General features: G+C 41.0%; 1 long non-coding RNA gene across 1 annotated transcript in view; it reads right to left on the minus strand.

The window, feature by feature from the left end:
* Window positions 1-3,992: 3,992 nt before the first annotated feature.
* The window catches only part of LOC309673577, a 55,972-nt gene continuing 35,254 nt past the window's right edge, over window positions 3,993-24,710 (minus strand). Inside the window, exons 2-3 of the long non-coding RNA XR_014269326.1 lie at window positions 16,775-16,914; window positions 3,993-4,042 (exon numbers count right to left, since the gene is read on the minus strand). This is a non-coding gene — a long non-coding RNA (uncharacterized lncRNA). The remainder of the gene's footprint in view (window positions 4,043-16,774; window positions 16,915-24,710) is intronic.

Below are 24,710 nucleotides of genomic sequence, written 5' to 3' on the forward strand. Positions count from 1 at the left end.
GAAGCTGTCCAAAACGCGTCGCTCATTTAGTACATTGACAAATGCAGAAATGTCCTCAAGAGCCAATGCCAGAGCAAGACACACAGAAAAATGCTCCTACTTTCTTTAGGAGATAGTTTGTTTAGTTGAATATGTTAAACAGGTTTCATAGAAAGAAGGGCTCTTGTTACAGCAAAGCTCTGAGCTACATGAACTAAAAGGGAAAGGAACTCATGGAAGATTATGTTGTATTTCCTTATTTGGCTCTCCAAATGTAAAGCAGCATTATTTGAAGTAGACAGTATAGGAAAGAACTCAGTTTAGCTCACTTTAAATATAGATGGATTGATGAAATGAGTAATTACTGGAACTGCTATGATCTTTTTGAACTTACTCAACTAGCAAGCTCCTTTCCCCAGAAACCATACTTTCCATCCAAAAAGAAAATAAAGCCTGAATCAGAGACTTAAAGCTCTGAATTTTACATTCTTTTTCCTTTAAAATCAGGCAATAGGTACAGTAATACCTTCAGGTCCTTGTTGATGCCAAGTCCCCATTAGAACAAGTACAAACTCTAGAAGCCAGTTCAAGAAGAAAACAAGGAACTTTTATAGATGTTTAAGTAATACTTTGCCTGGGCCTGGACTTCCACAACTGGACCTGGACAAGTGGAATTGTGAAGGCAAAAACGTGAAGATTCAGCAGTAAGTGAAATGATTTGGACAAGGTCCACGCAATAGCAGAGTTCAGGACTGCTCCCCCGAGTTTCAAAACTCTGCATTAAACGAAATGGCATATCAAAATAACGAGTCTCCGTATTCTCTTACGGTATCATTTTCTGGTCAGATTTGTCCTGATTGGGGTAACTTCACGAGAGTCAACACACTGCCTTCTGCAAGGACAACAAAAATACATTTACCTTACAATTTAAAAAACAACAAAAGTATATCCCCTTTTATTGAGTGTGTATCAGGAGCAAAGCTCCATGCTTTGTAACCAGTTAAATGGCATGGCAAAGCAAATACTTTAAGGGGTTTCAGGAGTTCGTTCACACTAATGGGTGCTCTTAACTACTACAGGGATTTTTTTAATGGAGTTGGAAATTGTCAGACCTGATCAGATTGCTTAAAAGGAAAGAAAGTCTGATGTATTGCCCTATGTGCATTTATGAAGGAATGTGAATCAACTCAAATTCCTCTGCACAGAATGGCTCAACCAAGGGATGAGTACACACAATCAGGATTAAGAACGAATCTTTGTTGAGGTGCCCCGAACAATGAGTGTCTTTTTATACCTACAGACTTCAAAAGACAGTGAGTTTAAAGAAACTACTCCTTTCAGCTATCAAAGATTTTGCTGAACAAATGCAACAGGCTGAGGAGAACAAATATATATACGTATATGTTACTAGGGCCACCTCCAGTTATAGGAAAAAGGATGAAAGGGACCCAAAAGGTCTATCAGCTTGCCCTAAAGCAAGATCAACTATGCCATTCCTGACAGCTGTTTGTCTAACCTGTTTCATTAAGAGACCTACATCCACACAGATGAGAAGAAAGGAAATCATCGTCTCATCTGAAAGGGATTTAAGCAGGAAAAACAGTTTGACAAATTGTTCAGTGGCTCTATCTGCTACAATACAACCACTGTAAACCCACAGCCAGGGGCTCCACATTACATACTCACTTGGGCAACTTGTTCATTTTGTGTCCGTAAAGTAATTTATTCGTTGGGGCAACGATACCTGCCTTTTTTCACAAAAGCACATATCTGTATGTCTATCTCCTCTGGATGGATGTGACTGCTGTACCTGAAAGTGTATCTTTTATGACAACCATCTTCCTTTATCCTGGTGCGATCCTGCTGTCCATACTCCCAGCAGAAGTGTCCAAACCACCAGCAGGATTTTCCCAATTTCAATATTAGCTAATGGGACTGTCATGTAATACTGCACATCCTATGCCTTGGCCATCAGCTCCAGTTCAATCTGTTAGCGGCAAGAAGCCCAGTGGTTATTTAAGGGTACGTGAGGAACGAATTGGTGGTTTATTCCAGTGCCAAGTGAACAGGTGCCTCCTCCCTGGGCTCACAAGTGGTTCTCAGCTATGCCATCTCTGGCATTCCCCAAGAGGTGTCAAAGCCGGAACAGAAACGGCACAACCCTCGCGCCTGGCACTGGGCTCTGCTTAGGACAGGCTGACATAAAGCTGTGTAAGCTTCCACGACGGCTGCCTGGTCAATAGCAGTTCTATGGCTCCACATGCCACGGCTGTCAACTTGGCACTCTTCATAGGTACTACATTTATTCACACAAAGGAATACTGCATGTCGGTTGCCGAAGATGGAAGGATGTGGCTTTCCTGCTTAGATTTCACTTCTTAGGACAGATTTCCTCCCACGGAAAATTAATGGCACAGCATAAGCAAGGCGAATCTACATGCCAGAGGAAAACATGAGGCTAGAATTTAGAAAATGCAGTTTAATAAGGATAACTGTTCTTCCCTCCTTTGTAAAGTATTTTGAGACTGAGTGAGGAAAAGCACTACGTAAAGCCTATATATTGATAATTATTATTTGGGTTTTCCCAAAGATACTTTTTCACACAACAGATGTTCCTAAGGCCTGGCACCATTTTTAATGATTTCCCTTTTCAAAGAATGCATGCTGTATCACACATAAACTGCAAAAAGAGAGGATGCTTGTATTTTGCTAAAATCATTTTCAACTAATCATCTCTCTAGAGAACAATGGCATGATAGAACAGTATTCCTGATGGGTGATATTTTATTACTAACATATGTTTTCATCACATAACCAATATTATTACCGTCTTCTGCTATAAATATTTATTAAAATCCTCTAATTTGAAACTATTTCCAAGACAAATTCCATGTTTTGCTTTTAAATTGTCACATGGTTAGTTGTCCTGGTAATCAGTGCCCATTGAAGGGCAGATTAGCAAAAGAAAACCCTAAAAGTACGTATTATGCATTCTTGTTGACCTTTAAAATGTAAGGCATCAGATTTCACATCTAGTTTTCCAGTTCCAATTATAAAGCAGTCTATCTTCTAAAATATCACTACATTCCTAACACTTTAAAATACCAAGTGAATTTACAAGCAACAAAAAAGACAATACAACAATGATCCTAAAATATCCACTGTTATAATCAGTTTGAAATATATCCCAAAACATAAATAAATTAGAAATAAAAAATAGGATATTTCACTTACTGTATTTACCCCACATTCAGAAGTCAGGATATCTACAAAAGAAAACGGTAGTTGCATGTGTCAGCACACTTAACAAGAAGTTCCCAGTTCATTGTTAAGAAAAAAAGAAAAATTCAAGACCAGAACTTATCTCTCAGAATCACGTGCCTTCTATACTTACCAGAGGCAAAAAGGCACCTTGCTCCCATTTACACATGGGAAGTCTCCTGAAGGTGTTCGAAGCTTTAGAGGACAAAATCTGACATTCAAAGTCAATTCCTGCTTCAGATAACTTGAGATAACATGCACATATCGAGATCATTCAATGTTGCATTGAATCGAAGGAAAGCAAACACCTGCCCCACTGGTTTTCTACTGGAAAATCCCCAGCAAACATACTCCTCCCACCACAGTCAGTTCGATATGCCCATTTCCATGATCAAAAAAACCAAGGACAGAAATAAGATACTTCATTTATTACATATTTCTTCTCTTAAGAATAACTTCAGTGTCTACAAAACCAGAAGTGATTGTAAAACTCTAGCTCATCCTCAAAGGCCTCACAGGCAAAAGTGAGGTTTAAAAGCAAACAGAGAGCACAGAGAGTAGGAAAAACAATAATAGAAATGAGGGAAAAGGACTTGGAGGAAGTGAAACAAAAACTTATAAATCAGTCTTAAAAGTGATTACCTGAAGAGATCCGTATTTTAAAAAAGACTTGATGAGATGTTCGCAGTTATGGAGCTGTCACTCCATTATCACCTCCGTATGCTGCAATGTCCAGCAGTAGACACCTTATTTTCCTTTCATTTACAGCAGCTTCTTATTAGGATTGTGATCAGAACGTGATCTAGAAGTAGCAGAATAGACCGCATATATGCCACGATATTTAATCACGTCAATTATTTAAAAGATTAGTAATAACCTGGACGGATATGCATATCACCTAGTGGTGAACAAACATAAAAATACAAAAATATTTAGTTACTCACAGGAAAAAAACCTGGCATAAATATTTAGAATTCATGTTACAACATTCAGAATAGCTTGTTATCAAGCAACTATTTCCCTCTTCAGTTGTCAGACACCCTACACAAGTTGCAAAGTCTTCACACTCGGAGAGTTGCATTATGTTTTGTTTGGAAAGAACCTCTAGATTTCTGCTGATGAAATTAAGGAATTATCATTGAATTCAATTGGACGTAATGGATCTAGCCCTAAACCATCCTTTCCTCAGTGCTCTCCTTTCACCAGTGGATTTTTTTCCCTCCCCTCACTGAATTCATACAATCCACATCAATCTAGTGGAGAATTTTATTATAATTATTTTTGACAAAACAGTGTTTCAGCTGAAAGGCCAGTTTTTCAAAAACAGAAATCTGGCAAAACATGCTCCAGCTTTGACGAAATATTTGTCAAGAGCTGCTTTTCAGAGCCATAAAATTCAAGATCAGAACCAACCAGATAGACAGATCAAGCTCTTCAAAACATTATAAAATCAAGGCACTCGTGCATAAAACCACAGCTTGAGTCTTTTGACAAGTGCTGTGGCCATCTATCTTTGGGATATTCCCAAGTCTCATCATTTAAAAACCTTACTTGCTTCTCACAGTGTACAAAAGCAGACTGGGACCTTAAGAAACATCACAGGATGGAAAACCCAGTTCCCTCTCACCTGTAACTACATGTCTTTGTCAGATTAAGCACTACAATTATTCGGCAGATTAAGCTCTTACGGAAGGGGACTGCTACACGCTACGTTTCCTCTAGTTTCACTCTGGCACCGTAAGACAGTATTGACATAAATGAACAATGACGCAACTGCAATTTCCATACAAGGTCCGGCATGTGACAAACGTAACTGCTAAATAAAAATTAAAGCAAAGGGTGAAGTTCCTAAAAGTTATCATAGGCAAAAATGTGCTTTGGCAAACTACAGACTGCAGAAAGAACTCGAAGATGGTATCACACCACCCACAAACTGCGATTATTGAAAAAACCCTGTTATCCCTTATAAGTAATGGAAGGTAAATATTTCACGTGCTGCACTGACACAAAAAAATGATGTGGGATCGCATGGCTTCGGCTTTATGCTTTGGCTTTGTCTCCTTAATTGTTTGCTTTCTTAAGTCTCATTTTCAATAGCCACACAACACTAGATTTACGATAAGCACAGGCTGATCTGACTGTCTATGATTTCAGAAGTTTCCATATTCCAGTCTAAACTTTACATCAGAGGCATCATGGCCAGACCCGAGTCAGGCATTCAGCAAACTATACTGTATTTTGAACAAGTCTTTCATTCTACTAAGAGGTTATCTTGCTTATTTTTAAAGTCTCTTTGCACACAAAAAGAAGGGGAGCTAGGACAAAGGAGGAAAGAAAAGAGTCCATTTGAAAAAATTACACTGCTAGATTACAAGAGTTGAAAGCTGGTATGTAACTTTGCTCCGGGTGATCAAACTGCTAATCAGGAATGCTGTCGGGAACAGAATGGAATTCCAAATAAATTAGCCATGTCCAAGAAGCCAATACAACACAGGATTAAGGCTCACAAAGAAAACAAATTTATTCAGCCTACTTTATCGGAATTCTTAATAACGTGTACTAGTTTTTCTCATCGCAGTCTGAGCTCTTCCACTGGAACAGTGTGGAGAAGGAAAAATGAGTCACACTTCATAAATCTCCTGCTAGTACAGACACCTAAAAATGTTACATAGAGCAAGACACACAATACCATTACATATAAATACATATGCACATCACAGTTACAGTAGAAATGTGCACATTTATTTCTCTAAATTTAATTCCAAGGCACCTGACCAAGGAAAAGACACTACACACTTCTCTGAAAACGTACAAAGTTGAAGAAAAATGTTAGAACTGCGTTGATATCCACACCAAAACGAGCTTCAACACCGCAGTATATAAACCACTGAATTAAAACAACCAACTATGAAAATAAATCTCTCTCCTGTATGACCACGCCATATATCACATTTTTTTATCAAATATAAAAAGAAAAATTCTTATGTCCACACACTGCAGCGAGGAATACTGTGGCTGAGGTACTGTCTGCAACTCAAGTGCATATTCTAGTTTTGCTTCTGACAGCATCCCAGAGAAACTTTTCAGAAACTTTTATGTCAAAATCACAGGAATATTAAGGAAGTGCAAAAACTTAAGCACATATTTTGAAAAGGGATTTTACTCTTTCTCAGACTGTTCTTCTCCATCTATGAAACAGAGATGATAATAGGCTCTTACCTATACAGTTGATTGAAGATAGAACTAGGTTTTTGGAAGCATTTTTGTAAAAATATTTTTTTTGTTTTTTAAAAAGGACATAGAGCACTCATGAGGAGTACTTCAAGCAGAATCTAGACATGTATAGCAAAATTGTCCTGTGAGGGAAGTGCACATATCACCTTGGCTTCTGAAAAGAAGTATATCATAAATGTATTCTAACTTCAAGTCATACATTCTCTAGTACACTTATTCACTAGAAAATAAAAAACTGAATACAGAACTGCTTGCATTTCCATGACTCTGCCATATTACCTTGAGAATCTGTGCATGTGCATGCATGGATTTCCTGCAATAAAATTCATCAAGCAAACCACCAGTTGATAGTGAGTGTTAGGGATTCATTTGGCTGGTGGTTTCCAGGCATGGCATTGCCTTGCTTTCCAGATGACCAAGCTGCACCAGCAATTTGACATACGTGGTTAGCATTAGGTATTTTCTAAAGGTTTTTTGTCCTAGATCTGGGGCACTGCCCATAAGACACCATTTGTGCCCCTTCCCCTTTCCATAATGGAACAAATTAAACGCTATTTACTGTTATCACTGTATTTAGTATCTTATTCAAAGTCAAAAGCACACATTTCTACCAACCGTGACTTAGCTTAAGAATTTTTGTAAAGCAGTTTTTCCTCCCTGTAAGAAGATATTTGTACAAATATGGAAAGAAAAGCACCTATTCCCAAAGTCACCTTCTCTGGAAGCGCATCTCCAGAGGGTCAGGGTCAACTAATGCAAGCCACGGCTGCACCATCGAGACTAGAAGGGTTCTGTCTACACCCCGATGCATCCATCAGAGGAACATAACCATTCGATTTGAGCAAAATATTTTAGGGGAAATGTAAACTACGTTGTTTTCTCAGGAAAATAAACCAAGAAAGTAACAAGCACAATCAAAACTTTTCATAAAGCCCAAGGAAAAGTGTTGATTTTAATTTTCAAAAGGGTCTCTTTAAATAGGAAACAGATTTGTATTATTAACTACCGAAAGAAGTGTTTTGATTCAGGGGACAGCAGAAAAGACATTTTTCCAGCTCAAATAATTTGCCAGAGCTTTGGTACACATTCATAAATGGCTTCAAACCATTTGAGACAACAATTGTGGTAAATGAACTACTGGTCTAAAAAAACGTTGCCCTGTTCTACCCTGATCTGCCAAACTGCTGTATATACTTTATATTAACAGACAATTCACGTGCTCAAGCTAAGCACACGTGCAAGTGCTTGCAAAACTGGGGTGGATTTCTGCATTTCCAGAATACAGACACTGGATTTCTGAGTGAAGAAAGGAGGATGATCGTTGGCAATGCGCGGCGCCGCTCCGCTTACTCACTCTTGGCTGACCGTAGGCCAACGAGACGTATTCTGGGTTACCACACTAAACATTCGGCTTTACAAAATAATGTCATAAATTACAGTTTGATCAGCAAGTGCGCTCCTCTCATACCCTAAAAACAGTACGCTGGAATTACATTTGAGATTTTTTTTTTTCTTTTACAAACACAGAAAAAAAAGCAAGTAGGTGAAAGGTAACTGTATCACTTTACAGACACAAGCTACCCTCTGATTACAACTAATTAAGATATTCAGCAGCCTTAAAACAATACCTTTTTTAATCAATGAACCCAGACGGCATTCACAGCTTTTTGTGATGACAAATGCCCTTTGAAAGAGTTAATAGGCAAAGGTTTGTACTGGCAATGAATAGGGCTACCTTTAATTGATCCAAGAGCCTTAGAGAGCCGTCTTATAGCACGATGATGTATTTGGGTTGCAAATAGGCCAAAATAAGCATAAAGAAAATCTGTAAGACCATGAGACCTTTCATTTTTTTCATTGCAGGGAGGGAAGGGGGGAAACTGCTAGGGAAAATGAGAGAACTATGATGGGGTTATCTTTGTGCTCCAGCACTTAAAATAGACAAAACGACAGAAATTTTGAGGAAAAGAGAGGAAGTGATCAGGCCATAATTCTGAGAATAAACGTCAAGATGCATAAAAATATACAAAACAAGGCTTCTTCAGGGAAAAAAAAAAAAATGACCTAATGGTATAAAGAAACATTGATTAAAGAAATACCCTGAGGGAGAAAGATATTCCATCAGCTTTAACAAACACTGCATGGTCGTGCATTCCCTCTAAACTTCTTAAGTGAGGAAAAAAAAAATATCTGGAAAAGAGGCAGTCACATGGATCCATTTATAATTTTTCCCCTCATTCTTTGTTCATCTTTTACATGGTTTTATTCAAGATATACAGGAAATTTGCACACCAGAAGCGGCTCACAAAATTAAAAATGATGGGTTAGTGGTGAGCCTTCTTCCCTGAGCAGCCAAAGAAGAAACAAAAATTCATTTTTATAAGCAATAAAAGATCCATCTAATTTTTTTTCTTTATGAGACTGATTATACACTAATATTACGTAATAATTATGAAGAAACTAGTCTCTCCACACTTTAACTAGCCTCTTATTACGAGCCCAATTTTGGCAAAATCCCTTCCTCATTTAGCAAAAGCTAAACCCATTTCCTTGAACTTTCACAGGTGCAAAATTTGTGCCAAAGTAAAATTTTTCTGGAAAGTCTGAGGCAAATCAGACAAGAAAATTCCTAGACTAAAAGACTATTTTAAAATGGAATTACTGTGTAGGCGTATTATCACTAACTCAGGGGAAAAAAAATCAAATAGAAAGTTGCTGGGGTCCGAGATCGTCTTAAAAGACAGATATGGGAGGAGCTCAAATTATTATGAAATAGAAGACAATCACATCACAAAATAACCACGTCCAGTAGCTTACTGTTTGACAGAAAACAAATGGGCCAAACTGTGCTATTACACTGCCAGCTTGTTGTAGGGGTGAGGGAACACAACCAGGATTTCCTCCAAAGGATACAGCTATCAAAACTGCAGGCAAAGTCACTCCATCAAGGCTCACGGGATAGATGAGTCGTACCAGTATGGAGGAAGCACAGGTGGTAGACTGGACAGGAGGTTTCCTTTCACGCCAAGAGCCATGAGAGCCAAACTACAAAACTCAGCCACCGCACCAGTCCCACAGTAGCCATTGAGACCTTGGAGACAGTCAGGGAAAAATGTCACCAAAGGATGAGAGGTAAAACCCTGGGACACAAAGGAAGACACTGAAAACAGTAACACAAGAGCAAGTGCATCCGAGGAAGGGAAAGGGTTACCTTTAAGACGTTTGCCTGGGACCTATCAAGATGTTATCGTATCCTCTTTATCTTACGTTCCACCAAACCAACTCATAACAGCACCTTCAACGGCGAAGTTTCCCACAACAAATGGTACAATGAACCTATTTGCAGGACACTCCATACTATTAGGATCATATTTCTGCTGCTGCCCTTGTAGACAGCCTACAGGAAAAGGGCCAATATTCAGATCCTGTTCACGCACATTCAATTTCACTGGAGAACACACTGAGACAGGAGGGCACTTCTGTGGCAAATACAAGCAAAATCTGAGCTGTTTTCCCAAATCAAGCCTAAAATGTGTTTGTTTATAGGTCTGGTTACACAGCGACAAAACACATCCCACCTGGAAGTGTGCGTGGGAGCTGTTCACAAAGGGCACACCAACTGCGCACTGCCGGGATGGCCAGAAAGCAAATGCAACTGCAGACTGCTACCAGTACGTGGGACACGGGTACGTCCCAAGGCTGTCAGACTCAAATTGCGAGCTCAGTGAATAAGCAGCGCCACGCGTTACCTGCAGATTACTGGACAAACGTGCATAACAGTCTAATGGCAATGTTTCTCCACACGTCAAATTGACTCTCACTGTCATTAAGTTTACTCAGTGCACCTCTTTACAGGATCAAACTGACCACCAAGGCCAAAAATGTAGGAATCCTATATACATGAGCTTATCTCTAACCAAGCAACTACTATACCGATGAGGAACTGAGGTGTAGAAAGTCTGAATAGAAACATACCCAGATTTTCCAAGCACCATGTATTTTACAGCTGCTTCAGAAAATTAATAGCAACAACTTATTTTTAAAGCAAACTCATGTTTTTCTCGTAAAGAAATATTTCTATATTTGGTTACTCTTTACCCCTGCATGTGCACACACACACCTGGAACAGCCAAAACGTAAGGAGCGAAAGGTGGGGAAAGCCGATGCAGAAAGAGAAATGGGTTTTCCAGTGCCCAAGATGGACTCAGCTCCAGAGACAAGATCAAAAACCATTTCTTTCTGGTCCTCAGATCAACGTTCAGAAAACAGCCCCCCAGGTTCCTTACAAACTGAAATAACCCTCACTATCCAGAGTTATTTATTTATTTATTTTTAAAGTCATCTCCAGCAAGCTTTGAGTAAAAGCTAGTTGAGTCTCTTCGCAAGACGTGCTGTTTAACTGAGCCTCTTTGCAAAACATACTGTTTAACCGAGCTTTAATTACACTCTCTGTCATCTACAGTCCCAGGCCCAAACACAGCACACAGGGAAATAAAACCGACGTCGTCTTGCCAAAGGAGGCAGGAGGAGTTTTCGTGCTGTAGCAGAAGCAGCAACAGGCGCAGATAGTTGTGCTTTCAGCTCCACAAGTATAAATCCTCAGGAACTCCACGTTGACCGAAACCTCACCCAAAAGCTCCGTGGACTCTCCTCAACTCAGCTGGGGCACTAAGAAAGCAAACTTTGATCCTTTTTTTCCCCTCAAAATCTGCTTCACAATTCAGCATCTTTGATGTAAATCTTTTAAAAGACTGAGATGGCATCAAGTCAGGGACAGGATGGAGGGAAATGTGTTTCCGTCCGTGGGGGGAACCATTAGGAGGAAGGTTAATAGCCCTGGGCATGCGATCAAATTAAGGTTTGTGCCAGTTTCCCCAGGGTTTCCCTTGCCATCACCAGCTTCCCCAGGCTGGGCAGCTCACCCTCATCTTCCTACCAAAGGCAGCTCTTAAACAGAAGCACAACAGCCTGCTGGGAAGAAACAGAAAGATAATCACATAATTAACTTATATGGATAAAGTATGCAATAGGCAGAGGGAGGGAGCCTTTGAGTATCTTCGCCTTTGGAGAGATACAAACTTGATGTACATTCAGCTTAAAAGATGGGGAGGGAGCAGGAATTCAGACCTTCCCAACATGTGGATGGCAGCACCGAGGCAGCCCGGAGTCTAAACAAGGCTGGAGTTAGCATTCAGAGCACACAGCCCAGCAGAGTATGGGAAAGGGATAGAGCAGCCCAAAGAGCTGGCGCCACGAACTGACGAGCAGAGCGCAAGTGATAAAGATTTACTGCGAGAGAGGAGGAAACAGTCCGCTGGCCCGATTAGAGCTGTGAATACCGAGTTGTTCAGGGAGGATTTTGCAGCTGACTGATCACAGGCTGTCGGAGCAGGCTTCGGACAACAGCTGCAAGGCTTGCCGGGCTGCAGAAACAAAGGGCGCCTAGCACGGTGCAAAGAAAGAGTTGACAGGTTGTTGTTAGCAGTGGCAAATGTGTGAGGTATGTCACTGTGTGTGAGACGGGGTGGGTTGGGTTGGTGGGGATGAAGGAGGGCAAGAAGCACAGGCAGCACTCAGAAAAAGGCCGGGGGGGGGGCTCGCGGGGGAGGGAGCGGGGACACAGGCTTGGTCAAAGCATTTTCCTAAAATCAGGCCGGTGTTTGTAAGGAGGACAATCACAAGGTCTGTTTACTGCTGCCAAGATGAATTAGCCCATCGTCTCATTTATAGGACGAATCCGGTGGCACAGACTATAAGGTGCACGGCATTAAAGGGACTAATTAGACAATTCCGGCAAATCTGAATTAAGACCCTTTCTTTCTTTGAAAGCGGGAAAGCATTTCTCAGGACTCTAGTCAGATGGCTTAGGTTTTGTTGGGCTTTTTCTTTCTGTTCTGAGAAGGGATATCTTGTGCAATTCCCTAACTCACAAGGGTCCGCTCTAAATTCTGTTCTGAGCTTCAAGAACAGTTGTTAGGAAGCTGCTGGCATTCACATCATATCTAAAAAGGTCCAAACCAAAATTCCGGATTCTGCAGGAATTCAGCTCCCAGTCCAGGGACAAACTTTGCAGCTGGTCCCTCCTGTTATAGCGGACTAAACCAGAAGCCCACATGTGAACATACCTGAGGTAAGAGCCTACAGCTGAATTCTCACTCACACACACAAAACAATCTAGGTTTTTCAAAAGCTGGCTTTGAGTCTGACACCCACCCCCCTCTCCAAACACAGCCTCTGCAGCCAAATGCTTTTCCCAAGCAACTCCGAGCTTTCTGGAGCCATGGTTCACTAAGCTTGCAAATGCTGGGTAGGAATGTATCAATGAAACTCCAGAGGTGATCAAAGGCAGAAGCCGGAGAACCGGAGAACTTACTTTCAGCTCCCCGTTTAGGCAAGTTTAGGATTCAGTTCTCGAAATCTGGCAACGTTTTTACTCTGACTGTGACAAAACCAAAACGTTACAAACACCTCTGAAGCAACGGTGCACGCTGTTTGCACACAACCACTATATTACAGTGGTCACTATTAAAATGTTTTACAAGCAGTTAAGGTTACCATGGTATTCACAGTACACTGAGAGAACGGAATCCACGAAAATCACAGAAAGGTTCAGCACTGCAAGCTGCAAATATCAGATGTCTCATAGTAATTAGTGACACTTCGTAAAGCTTCCTGCTTTTTTACATACGTATCTATTACTAACTAACAAATAAGAGACACTAAGAAATTGCAGTGTATATCGTATCCGATCAATTATACAAACAAACCCTATTTTGATTTTTCTCTTCTAAATGGTCTCTGGGACCCAGTTAGTCTACTCCCAATGGGCAGCACTTGATACACTGTAAAGGGAATTCAGAACAAGAGGCATTTCAAGGCTTCTAACACAGCTCCATTCTCCCAAAATATACAAAAATACCAGTGTGCCGAATACTCCATCTAGGGGCAGAAATGTAACCCAAAATTTCCTTAGCCTCTGCTTTGACATGTGTTAACCTCATTCTACCAGGATTGAGTGCATGGGAAATAATCAGACATTTCACAGAGGTTCCAAATAGTTCTTCCTCAGTATGAGTCCATAGATTTTTACTTTTTATTATTTTAAATACAGAGCTTCCAGCTTGAGTTTCCGCTTTACAGTGATGAAGAACACAGGCACTACTTTTATGCGTCTACTAGCAACTGGATTATACTTTAAACTACAAATATTACCTCAGGAATAACTTATAATCCATCATATCCATATGCTCAAAGTTTTTAGCTGAATGAGGGTGGCCAGTGAGCTCAACTGCAAAGAGTAATTAAACACCTGAAGGGCTATTTAGGTAACTATATTTTTTGATATAACTAGGCTTCTACTGAAGTCAAAGCAAGGTCTGAATTTGACTTCAGGGGAAGCAGAAGTGGCTTGTGGCAGAGGCATACTTCTGAGTAAGAAATTCTCTCAGTAGCTGCATAATTCAGTATCGTTTATGCTTAATATTAGCACATAGGCTTTGTTCACCAAGTGTATTTGACAGCAATGTAGACAGAAGCAACAAATTCACAGGCTCAGAAAAATAAATGAAAAGGTATAATAATGCCCATTAACAGTTTTTTCTCTTTAGGAAAAAAAAAATAATTACAGCAAGTATATCAGCCCTTCCCTCTAATTATACGTCTTCTTTATACAAATGGCGTTCAGCTGATAAGTCTGCACTAGTTTTCCTTAGTAAGCAATGGGTTACAGCTTGTCCATAATGCTACAGCTTTCCGCTGCAGTGTCTTGCTCTTTGTCTCTCCGATACAGAGTGGCAGCTTCCGAGGCTGGTGTAAGACTTTTGAAAATAATCAAATTACTTCCTACATTTGCTCTCCCTAAACACCTACGTTTGATCACCTCTGTTCTTCCTGTTCAGCCTCACGGCTACAAACTTCATACTTCATAAATGCAAAGGTTCGAATTTTCTAGACACCGCTTTAATTTTTCAAATAGCAATCCAATTACTGAGCAAATTGGCACATGTGCCTAGTTACATAGTGACTTGGCACTGCCTCCACTCATTGCTGGCAGTGATGAATGTGTTCCCCCTTAGCCCTCCTCGTCTATCTGCTCCAGCCTCCGAGCCAACACCAGTGACCACATAAGGAGAGTGCCTGGCAGCTGCAAGCCCGAGGTGCCAAGAGGCAGATTGTATTCTGTAGCAGCAGGATCTGGGTCTGTGACTGGCTTCCTGGCTAGTCTTTTGTAAGACCTTTTCCATGGCCTCTAGGTTGGCTCTAATGAAGCCTGTAGAAATGCCTGCAGGGAGCTGGTATAGAAGTGAGTTAAGTCAAAGGTTTAATTTAGTTTCTAAAGTGAAGTGAATGTATATTGGCCTTCTTTTTCCACCCTGCAATTATACTCCTGCCACATTTATGAGAAAATACAGTATTCAGTCAACAATAGGAGTGCATTCCTGGGTATGTCTGCGCCGCACATTGGGGCAAAGATCCCCAAGCCAGCCTCAATTAACTTAGCTGCAGAACCAGAAGCAGTATAGCTGTGTTTGCTCGGTGTGACACCCGAGCTAATTAACTATGTATGGCAGTAACAGAGCTTTACTGTTTCTGGCACTGAAGCCAGTATCCCTGTGTGGTAATCTGCTACAGACATGCCAGCTCACTTGGAGGTAACCTGCGGCCTCCCTACGCTGATGCTGCCTCGCACTGCAGAGAGACGTTCAGGAATACTCCAGGAACTGGCAGGAATTTGTCGGCCTCTTTACATCATGTGAGAGTGATGAGGCTACAGATGTGGTTACAGCAAATCTGGACTGTTCTTCTTCCATCCCATTCACATTCTTTTATTACTCACAACATCATGGTTACAGAGCATCTTTAAGTAACGTGTTAAGCATCTTGAGCAGCATCTGTCACATGTGGTGCTTTCTGAATTTCTCACTTCCTCCTCCAGGGGCAAAAAAGCTGGACAAAGATATTTTAAAGTATTTCCCAAACTTGCATTTTCTGTCTGTCTTTTTTTTAGAGGAAATTTGGGTCTTAGCCCATAAATGAACTTCTCTGGACTATTTAGAAAGCCATTTTCAATTATTTCAATGCAACAGAAAACAGCTTTCTCACAACAGGATATTTTTCCCCATCTGGATTTTTATTTTTTTTTTTAAATGATCTCCAAGAAATTAACTTTCTTAAAATGAATGAGGACAGGTACCAAAGACCAGAGATGCACTATGATCCTTGTAATACAAACAGGCTTTGGTGAAGGTAACAACAAAACACAACAACCTGCCTGCCAGCTATTCCTCTTTTGGAACCCCACCTCAGGCATACCAAGAAGCTACTGGAGAGAATCAGAGTTATTTGTCCAGCAACTTTCTGATGCAGATGGTAGTCCGGAAAAATATCCGAGTGGACTCTGAACTGCACACACCAGAATATTTTGCCAAGTTTGCTTGCTTGGACTTTACTTATGAGTACAGTTGTTTGTTACTGATGGAATTTTTCTGGTTTGTTTTTTTTTTTTTTTTTTTTAAACGAGGTATGTTGACAGAGGTACTTAATGAGATCTCAGCTGTGACTATTACATTATATTTAATTACATTCTCCTCATTTATCATTTAAGAGCTTTAGCAGCTGAGCTGCCTTTACCCGCGTTCATCTTGCTTGATATCCATAGGTAGATAGGAAGCTTAACATCTTCTATTGACTTTCTAGACAACAAAGCTGAGTTGTAATTCCAGGAACCACCATAAGGCCCTGAGGACTTTCTCTTCAAATCTAATCACCCCAGCTCTCAAGACTGACTTTTCCACAAGGCAGCAAACAGAATGATACATTTTAAACACACATAACTCTCAGACTATCCATCCGTACAAACACATACAACTGAGATACAGCAATGAGGATTTTAAGTGCGATATTTGAAAGTGCCATTTTCCCCACTATGCTCTCTGCCTCAATTTTGTGGGGGTTACTTGAGGAGTCATTTTCAACAAATAACACCAAATCCGACACAGACTATACTGGTAATATATTTAAAACAATGGGGGCTTTTATGGACGATTGCATTATACTTAGTAAACCTGCTAATCTAACGTGTAGGAATGGGTCTGTCCACCAGACCTAATGAACTGCTCTGGTGATTGCAGTGGCTTACCGACAGACACCTTCAGAAAAGTAAACAACACATTTTGTATTAACAGATTTTAGACCATGTTCAAGAGATCCCTGGGAATTCTTGAGCAGATTCTAAGACATCGGGAAAGGTAAAGCACATGCAGTATTGGTATGCATCATAACATTATTCAGGGGTTTGTACCTCTGTATTTCAGTGATGTTCAAATGAAGGGCAAAAACCTCAGAGCTGTAGATAATGTGCTGCGCTACTGTCATCTTCAATACCTTCTACAGGAGCAGGAAGCTGAGGTGGAAATTGGACTCGTACTCCTGGCTACAGGCCTGTAGGACACAAGGAAGAGTTAGTTATCCAGAAGGGCACATAAGCTTAACACTAGGCATGTGAATGCCTCAAACGCATAAAAGCTCACATGTCAAAGTTAGCAACATTGCTGTAGCCAAGCTGTGCTGAGAGTTAAGCATGCACTTAAGAGCTTTGCTGGACGGCAGCTATTTGCAGATGTACAATCAGTACAGAGACACGTAGGCAGAGACTTCCTTTATTGAGTCCACTGAATTCTCTTCTTGAAGGTACACACTTGGTTATTTCGATTCACATATTTATAAACTCAAATACTCATCTTCTGATTACATCTCAGGCACTAGCACATGTATCATTTTGCCTAGAGTCCTTTGCTTACCACACTTATTAAAAATTCAAGGCCAGACAAACAATTCAAAATCAAATGCAAAAATCAGCTGGAATCTGACAATACAGAACTCTCCCAATTCCTGTTCTCTTGCTTTATTCTTGATTTGTTTGCTTTGAAGATGTTTATAGATGCTTGTCTGCATGTAGTAACTCCTAACAGCAGCTTGATGAGTAAGATGAGAAGGTGGGAGAACAACAATAGGAAAGGCATTAAGGGCACTAAGTTGTTCTTTCTGGGACAGGCCTCAGACATATGCTCGCTACTCCAGTCACAGTGCAATCAAAGCTGTCCTGTGCCACTGCCAAAAAACTGCAACAGGTGCCAAAAGATTACAGCATTGGTTAAATCCACTCCTAAGGCACCAGCCCAGGGACTGACCCAAATCCCAGTAGCCAATGAACATCTTTTCCCAGACATCAATCGTTTTCAAATAGTTCCCTCTTATTTCCAGTGTGATGCTAGGAGAGGGGGGTGGGGGGGTGGACACAAATAAATTCAGTTGCCAGGAGGCAACCCTCTAATTTCACCACTGCAAGTCTGGACAGATGCCAAAGCCACGCACAGCCTCCCAAACACATTTGTAAGGTAATTAATATTTTATATTCACAACAATCAGAGATCTTCATTCACAAGGCACTATTAAGACAGTTTCTGGTTCCGTTCTCCCCAGCGCATTGCAATGATAACTCCATGCCAGCAGCAGCCACATGGCCTAAAGGTGCCAAGCTGGCAAGGATAGTCGCGCTCAGCATTTGGCACCTAACCCCTTGGCAAACCCCTCGGCAGTTGTGCTTGGCTGCTTTCAGATCCGTCATGTGGTTAGGCTGCTGATAGCATAGGAGGGTGCTGCGTCCTCTGGGCACCATTTCACTTTAACACCTGTCTGATTCAGAGGAATGCGCGCACATGGAGAGCAAGATCCCCGCACAAATCCTCCCAGGGACCCAGAGCACATGCTCCATTTGTTACTGAAAGGGGTCGTTTCCTCAGACCCACAAGTGAGCTTTTTTTTTTCCCCCTCCTCCTCTTCCCCTTCACATATCTGTATACAGCCCTTAGAGGGTCCTACATCCTGCCATGCATTCCACATGTGTTGGAGGTTTGCTCTGTGAACCAGGAATACAAAACATAGCCTTTTTGTGTATAATGAAATCTCATATTTTACTGTGCTCATATAAAGCCATTTCTTTGTGAATAAGACTTTTTTATTTGTGACATTTTAACGATCTACAAATGTTTGGTATAGATGAAAGGAAATGATTATTTCCAGGTCACCTTGCAGTAATACTTTTTGATAGGCACCATAATTCCAATTAAATTGAGTAATAAGGGAGGGGGTAAGCCCTTTAAACATTTAAAGTGCCACTGAAGCAGAAATATTTTAAAAGAAAAACATGAAACCAAGCATACATCATTTACCACAAGCCACAAAAGAGGAGCAAATAGGAGGAGAATAGATAAGAAAATTCAAATCCCTTTTTTCCACTGGGGACTACTCAAAAACGTGTGGCTCTTGCGACACGCAGACTGTAGGAATATAACTCTGTGCTCCACAAACACCATGCATTGTTGTACTGAACGCGACAAGTTTCCATGTCACAAGATTGGGTCGGACTTGGGCTACGAATTTAGTGAAATAATTCCAAGTCCGGTGCCTCAGAGGTACCTGTCAAAAATCCCAGCTGCCATCCCACACTTGGCAGAGGCAGCTCTGCAGGAGAGCTATGGCAGGGCTGCGGGAGGCGTGCAGAGTAGCGTGTTGAGACCTCGCATAGCACCTCTCCAAATCTGCGCCCGTCCAGAAGCACTACAATCCACCTCACGTTTGCATGAACAATGGCCTGCACTGGTTCATCCAGTACATTCTGACACTTTTGAGCACGGTTATCTTTGAATCAGACACTCTCTAAAGCCTGTGAAATAAACGCAAGTCTTCGGTTGCTAAGCTCACGGTCACAAAATAACTGCTATCGCTCACTCTAGTGGGAAGGCTCTGTGTACCCATCTCACTTCAACTGGAACATACAAATAAAAGCCAGGACTCCTGTGTTCTACTTCAAGCCATACCGTTTGCCTGTCACGTTGTTACTGTGATTTTTGTTTGCATCAAGCTTATGGCCCACAGACACCAGCCAAGACCTCCCCGTGCCAGGCAGAGCGCTAGCACAAACCCTGCTCACTGCACGTAATTTTGCATCTATCAGTATTCCTCTGTTTAGCCATCTGAGTTATTTTTTCTTTTTTTTTTTTTTTTTAATAAAGTTCAAAAAAAAGCAAACAAAACCCAAATGAATACTGTTTTGAGATCTTCAGACTGACAGTAAAACAAGCTTAAATATGACATCGCAATCAGTAGGTCACTGGCACTGCCCATGTATAAAATAATTTTAAAGTTACTTGAACACAAGATAGGATAAAGCATTCACAAAATTACTCTTCTCATGCCCTACTCTAGCATCAGGTAAGCAACTTGTGTTGAGGGACCTGGCTTTGCTTTTGTTTTGCTGGGTTTTTTTCCTTCTTGAACAGTTCTTCACTATTTAATTAGAAAAAACCCATTGTCTCCCCCCTTCCTGATACATACTTTCGTCAGAACACTAGGGCAACATACAGGATGGACACTGGGATGCTTTAAGATCCAGCATCTTGGAGGCTTTCTTGGCCACAAGCCAAACCTTTCTGGAATGAGGAAAGCTTTTCAATAAGGCATTTTTGGTAACAAATTTGAGCCTTGGGAGGTAAGGAAATATCCCAACTTAAATTGTTATTCGGTTACATATAAAAAAATGTTATTTTTGATAATTTTTAGGAGTTTCTTTAATTACATTATTTTCCATTTCCTTTTCTCTGTGACTCGGGTAATTGATTTCATTGTGATTAAAGCACCTGGCTTTTGGAGCAAGGGAGATGAAAAGTAAGCACCAAATAAACATATAAAACTCCAGCAACATTCCTGGAATAGTTTTTCTGTAAAGTACATGGCATGTTCAGAACACATGATTTTGTAGTACAAAGATTTTATTGGCTTCACTGCTCAGTGTGGTCATCTCAGATTCATGCCAAATAAACCTACCACACCATATTGTCATTTATGTTCCATCTCTGCGTACACATATACCTTTCCTAAAAAGCAAGTTCCCAATTCCTGCACAAATTCACAAGCTATATGCATGTTATATTATCTTCCCTTGAAAATGATAACCTAAGAACAGGGCACTGTATGTTACTCTTGGCAACTAAAGCAGGAACAAGTGCGTGCAGGACTTCGGAAGAGCCAACAAAAGAACAACAGCCAGGGAGGAGGATTTGCCTCCGACAGGTTCCTTGCACCTCCCTTCTGCAGCAACCTGGTGTTCGGTACCAAGAGCAGATTTGTTCTCATTAGGGTCTCGGTTGGACTGAGCCCTGCAATGAATGCACCATACAGCATGGTTTATAAAGTTACGTGGAAGACGAAGGCAAGAAAAAAATTTAATGTCAAAGTCAGAAAAGCCTCCAGTTTCAATTACATATACGTAAACCTCCACATGAATAGACCTTGCCAGATGTTTCCTTATAATACCCTTCTCCTTATTAACATGACTAAATAAATACAACTTACCCAAATCAAATCCTTACCATTTCCCCATATTAAACTTAATGAATTTTCTCAGGTTTGTGCACTTTTTCAGCATGCAATCTTAAGTCGAGAGCTTCTTCATGCGAACATGACTGATTGGGGATTTTATTTTTTTTTAAAAACAGTTATTGTGCCATGACACAAGGGTAGAACACTGTTTTAAAGGGCTGCTGACTCTGGACAATTTATATGCTAATTTCAGAAATGATTCCTCCTACATTAAATAAGGACCTAAGGAATGTTCCAAAGGTCTAGACAGACCACACCATTAACAGATTGGGTAAATCAACGCTAATACTGCCCACAGCATATTACACCGTGTGAACTTTCTTCACTGCACACACTTTACTAATTTTAGTTCCACGTGGTTCCTCAGCTGACTGGCCAAAATATAAACTACACCAGCTACCTAAAGCCTTCCCCGTGCCCATCTTGACCTTGGACTTGCCTTTAATATTAAACTCGAGGAAAAAACTGAATGGTCACTTTTTTCTTTTTATTCACAGTACATTTATAAATGGTTTATAAAGGGTTAACAAATGATTAATAGATTATGAAGATGTTAAAAGAGTATAGACAGCTATGAACAATAAGGATAGCTGTTACACACCTCATACCAAACGATCAGCATTTTAAGAAAGTACAACGCAGACCCATAGCCCGAACTCCATCAGTGCAAAGGTCAAGTCTCGCAAACAATTCAAATATCTTCAAACTTGTTTGAGCACTGACAAATCCCCCAGCATTTACTAGCAGTGTTCTGAGGCTATTATTGTTTTAAAGGACAAGTCACATCTGACTCCAAATTTAGACTTTGTACAAACAAGCTGTTACAAAGCCTTAGAATAACACAAAGATTTCCAGTTTTTATTTTACTTCCAGTAAAAATGATCTTTAAACAAATTCTCCTATGGCATATGTAATCCTAACAATGCAGAACCAAAAAACTCAAAATGAACAAGCATCACTAAATCAAAATAGAAGGATCATAAAATACTAAGATCAATTGAATTTTCAAAATTCCTTCTGGTTTTATATCTTAGCTTACTAGCTACGCTGCTGAAACAAGGCATTGATGCAAAGTGTGAGGCTGTGTCTAAGTGCTTAGTTGTCACAGAGGAAAAAAAAAAAATAATGTCACTTGTGATAAAATTTTGGGTTTAGAAATTAACTCAAATCAGCACCCAAGGCATTTACAGCATCTTGTGCGTTATTGTGACGTGATAAGTTCTTGCAATCTCACTTACTGGTAAAATTCAAGGTACTAAATACTATGAGGTACATGACAAAAATCTGATTTCTTTTCAACTCAATTAAGAACTTCCAATAGACTTTGTTCTCTCAATTATTTATTTTTCTACTGAACTGTCTGAGGATTATACTAAACACATGTAACTCTCAGAATATCATGATACTTTTCTTAAAGGATAGCGTAACATTTTGGGGACAAAGAATTGAATATTGAGTCAAAAGAGCACTGGGCATGCACCTCCTCTCATTGAATTCAATAGCTGAACTGCCACCGAGTGCCAAGGAATTGTATTGGGTATTCTGTTTATAGTATGGGTGCCAGCAAACTCTTCCCCCCAACCCCATCACAAACACACACCCCAACTAATCAGTGCACTACAAGTTAATTATATCATAGGAGCTATCCCTCAGCAAACTACAATCAGTGATGAAGCGCAGCCTTCCACAAACCAGTACAAGCAGGACCCCAAGACCTGAAACAGCTACTGCATCACACACAGCCAAGAACACACTTTGTTATCCATTGGACACCTCAGTCAAATGACTCCTGATAATGATCAATGATGGCAAATTGGCAGCTGGGCTACTGGAAAAATTCCAAATTTCACCTTCCAGCGACAGAAATGAGGAGAATATATGCGAATGTGATCTTTGGCAGGGAAAGGTACATTGTTTCACTGCTATGGGAAAAATACTTAATGCTCAAACATTTCCTTAAAATAAGATTACAATGAAACATTAGAGGTAGCGTTATTAACAATAATCAACTTTCCAAACCCATCTCCAATCTGCAGAAAAAAAAAATGAAAAGAGATCTAGTGTTTCATACCCTCACTTTTCTCTGAGCACATCAGCAGAGAGGCTTACTGCAAAGAGAATAGGCCCTTGTGTGCTTTGGCTTTTGACCCTCAACAAAGTTCCCAACTTACCTGTTCTGTTTCCCCATCAATGAATGAGAAGATTAATCAAAATGTTTAGGTTAGACTATAAAACATTTGAGATACTGAAAACAAGAACCCTTACATCCCAAGTTTTTTCTGAATGGTGAACCTTGCCCAGGAAATAACGTGTCTCTGATGAGAGACATAAAATGTATACAGCTTTAAAAAGGATTTGGGTATCTCAGAAACCAAAGTTGCTGCTGAACTCCATGACATACAGAAACACGGAATTGGCTTTATAATCTTTGTGTCTAAACCACTGCCATAAAATATTCCATTGCCTTACACCAAGCCAGGACTTCCCCTCAAACCACGAGATAGTCCACCGCTGACCACATTGCTACCACTGGCGCAGTATCTCACCTTGCCCCCACAACACAGGAAGCACGAAGGAGGCATTGTATACTATGGGAAGGCAGGATCGAAAAAGTATGTGTCTTCGCTATTCTGTCTTTCGTGCTTTTCCCAAGACAAGAATAAAAACTTCATACAGTAAGAACATTGCTACATATTAATACAGATAAGACTTCCTGAGAAACCACCAGTAAAGCACATGCGGACAAATGCCTGCTACTGACCACGTGCACGCACACATAAATGTATCTGTAAAAACACCCTACGCTTCTCAACAGAAAGAAGTGCGATCCCCAGCCAGAGAGCCTCCAGGGGCTCTGACTCAGCATTGCCCACCCCGTTTAGAACCATCTTTCTCCCCCACTTTCTCAGTTTCTTCACCTCAGCTTCATTCCGTCATCGTTTGCCTCCTGTGCAGTTTCACCAGCTCCTTTCCTTCACCAACCCACCCAGTTTCCTCCAGAAGATACCTTATCTCCAAAAGAACAAAAAAAAAACAAACAAAGACACACTGAAATTGATGGTATTTTATTATATCATTACTTCTCTGTACGTCCCTTTCCTCCTGCTGCCTTTTTAGATTAGTTTCTTTAGCACAGGGATTATGTACTGTTCTGTGTACTAATACAACAGCAGCCCCGATCTTACTCAGGCTCTAGTCATTTCCATAAGAAGTTGAGAAAAAACTGGTTCCGACCGGTTCCAACCGGTTCCAACCATTTCCGACCGTTTCAAACCGATTCCGACTGGTTCCGACCATTTCAAAACGGTTCCGACGGGCTCAAACCAGTTCCAACCAGTTCAAACCGGTTCCAACTAGTTCCAAGCGGTTCAAAACGGTTCCAACCGCTTTAAACCGGTTCCAACTGGCTTAAACTGGTTTAAACCGGTTCCGACCACCTCAAACCGGTTCCGACCGGTTCCGACGGGTTCCGACCACCTCAAACCGGTTCCGACCGGTTCCGACGGGTTCCGACCACCTCAAACCGGTTCCGACCGGTTCCGACGGGTTCCGACCACCTCAAACCGGTTCCGACCGGTTCCGACGGGTTCCGACCACCTCAAACCGGTTCCGACGGGTTCCGACCACCTCAAACCGGTTCCGACCGGTTCCGACGGGTTCCGACCACCTCAAACCGGTTCCGACCGGTTCCGACCAGTTCCGACGGGTTCCGACCACCTCAAACCGGTTCCGACGGGTTCCGACCACCTCAAACCGGTTCCGACCGGTTCCGACGGGTTCCGACCAGCTCAAACCAG

This window comes from Vanellus vanellus, assembly GCF_965231255.1.
Source record: "Vanellus vanellus genome assembly, chromosome: 6".
Taxonomy (NCBI): domain Eukaryota; kingdom Metazoa; phylum Chordata; class Aves; order Charadriiformes; family Charadriidae; genus Vanellus; species Vanellus vanellus.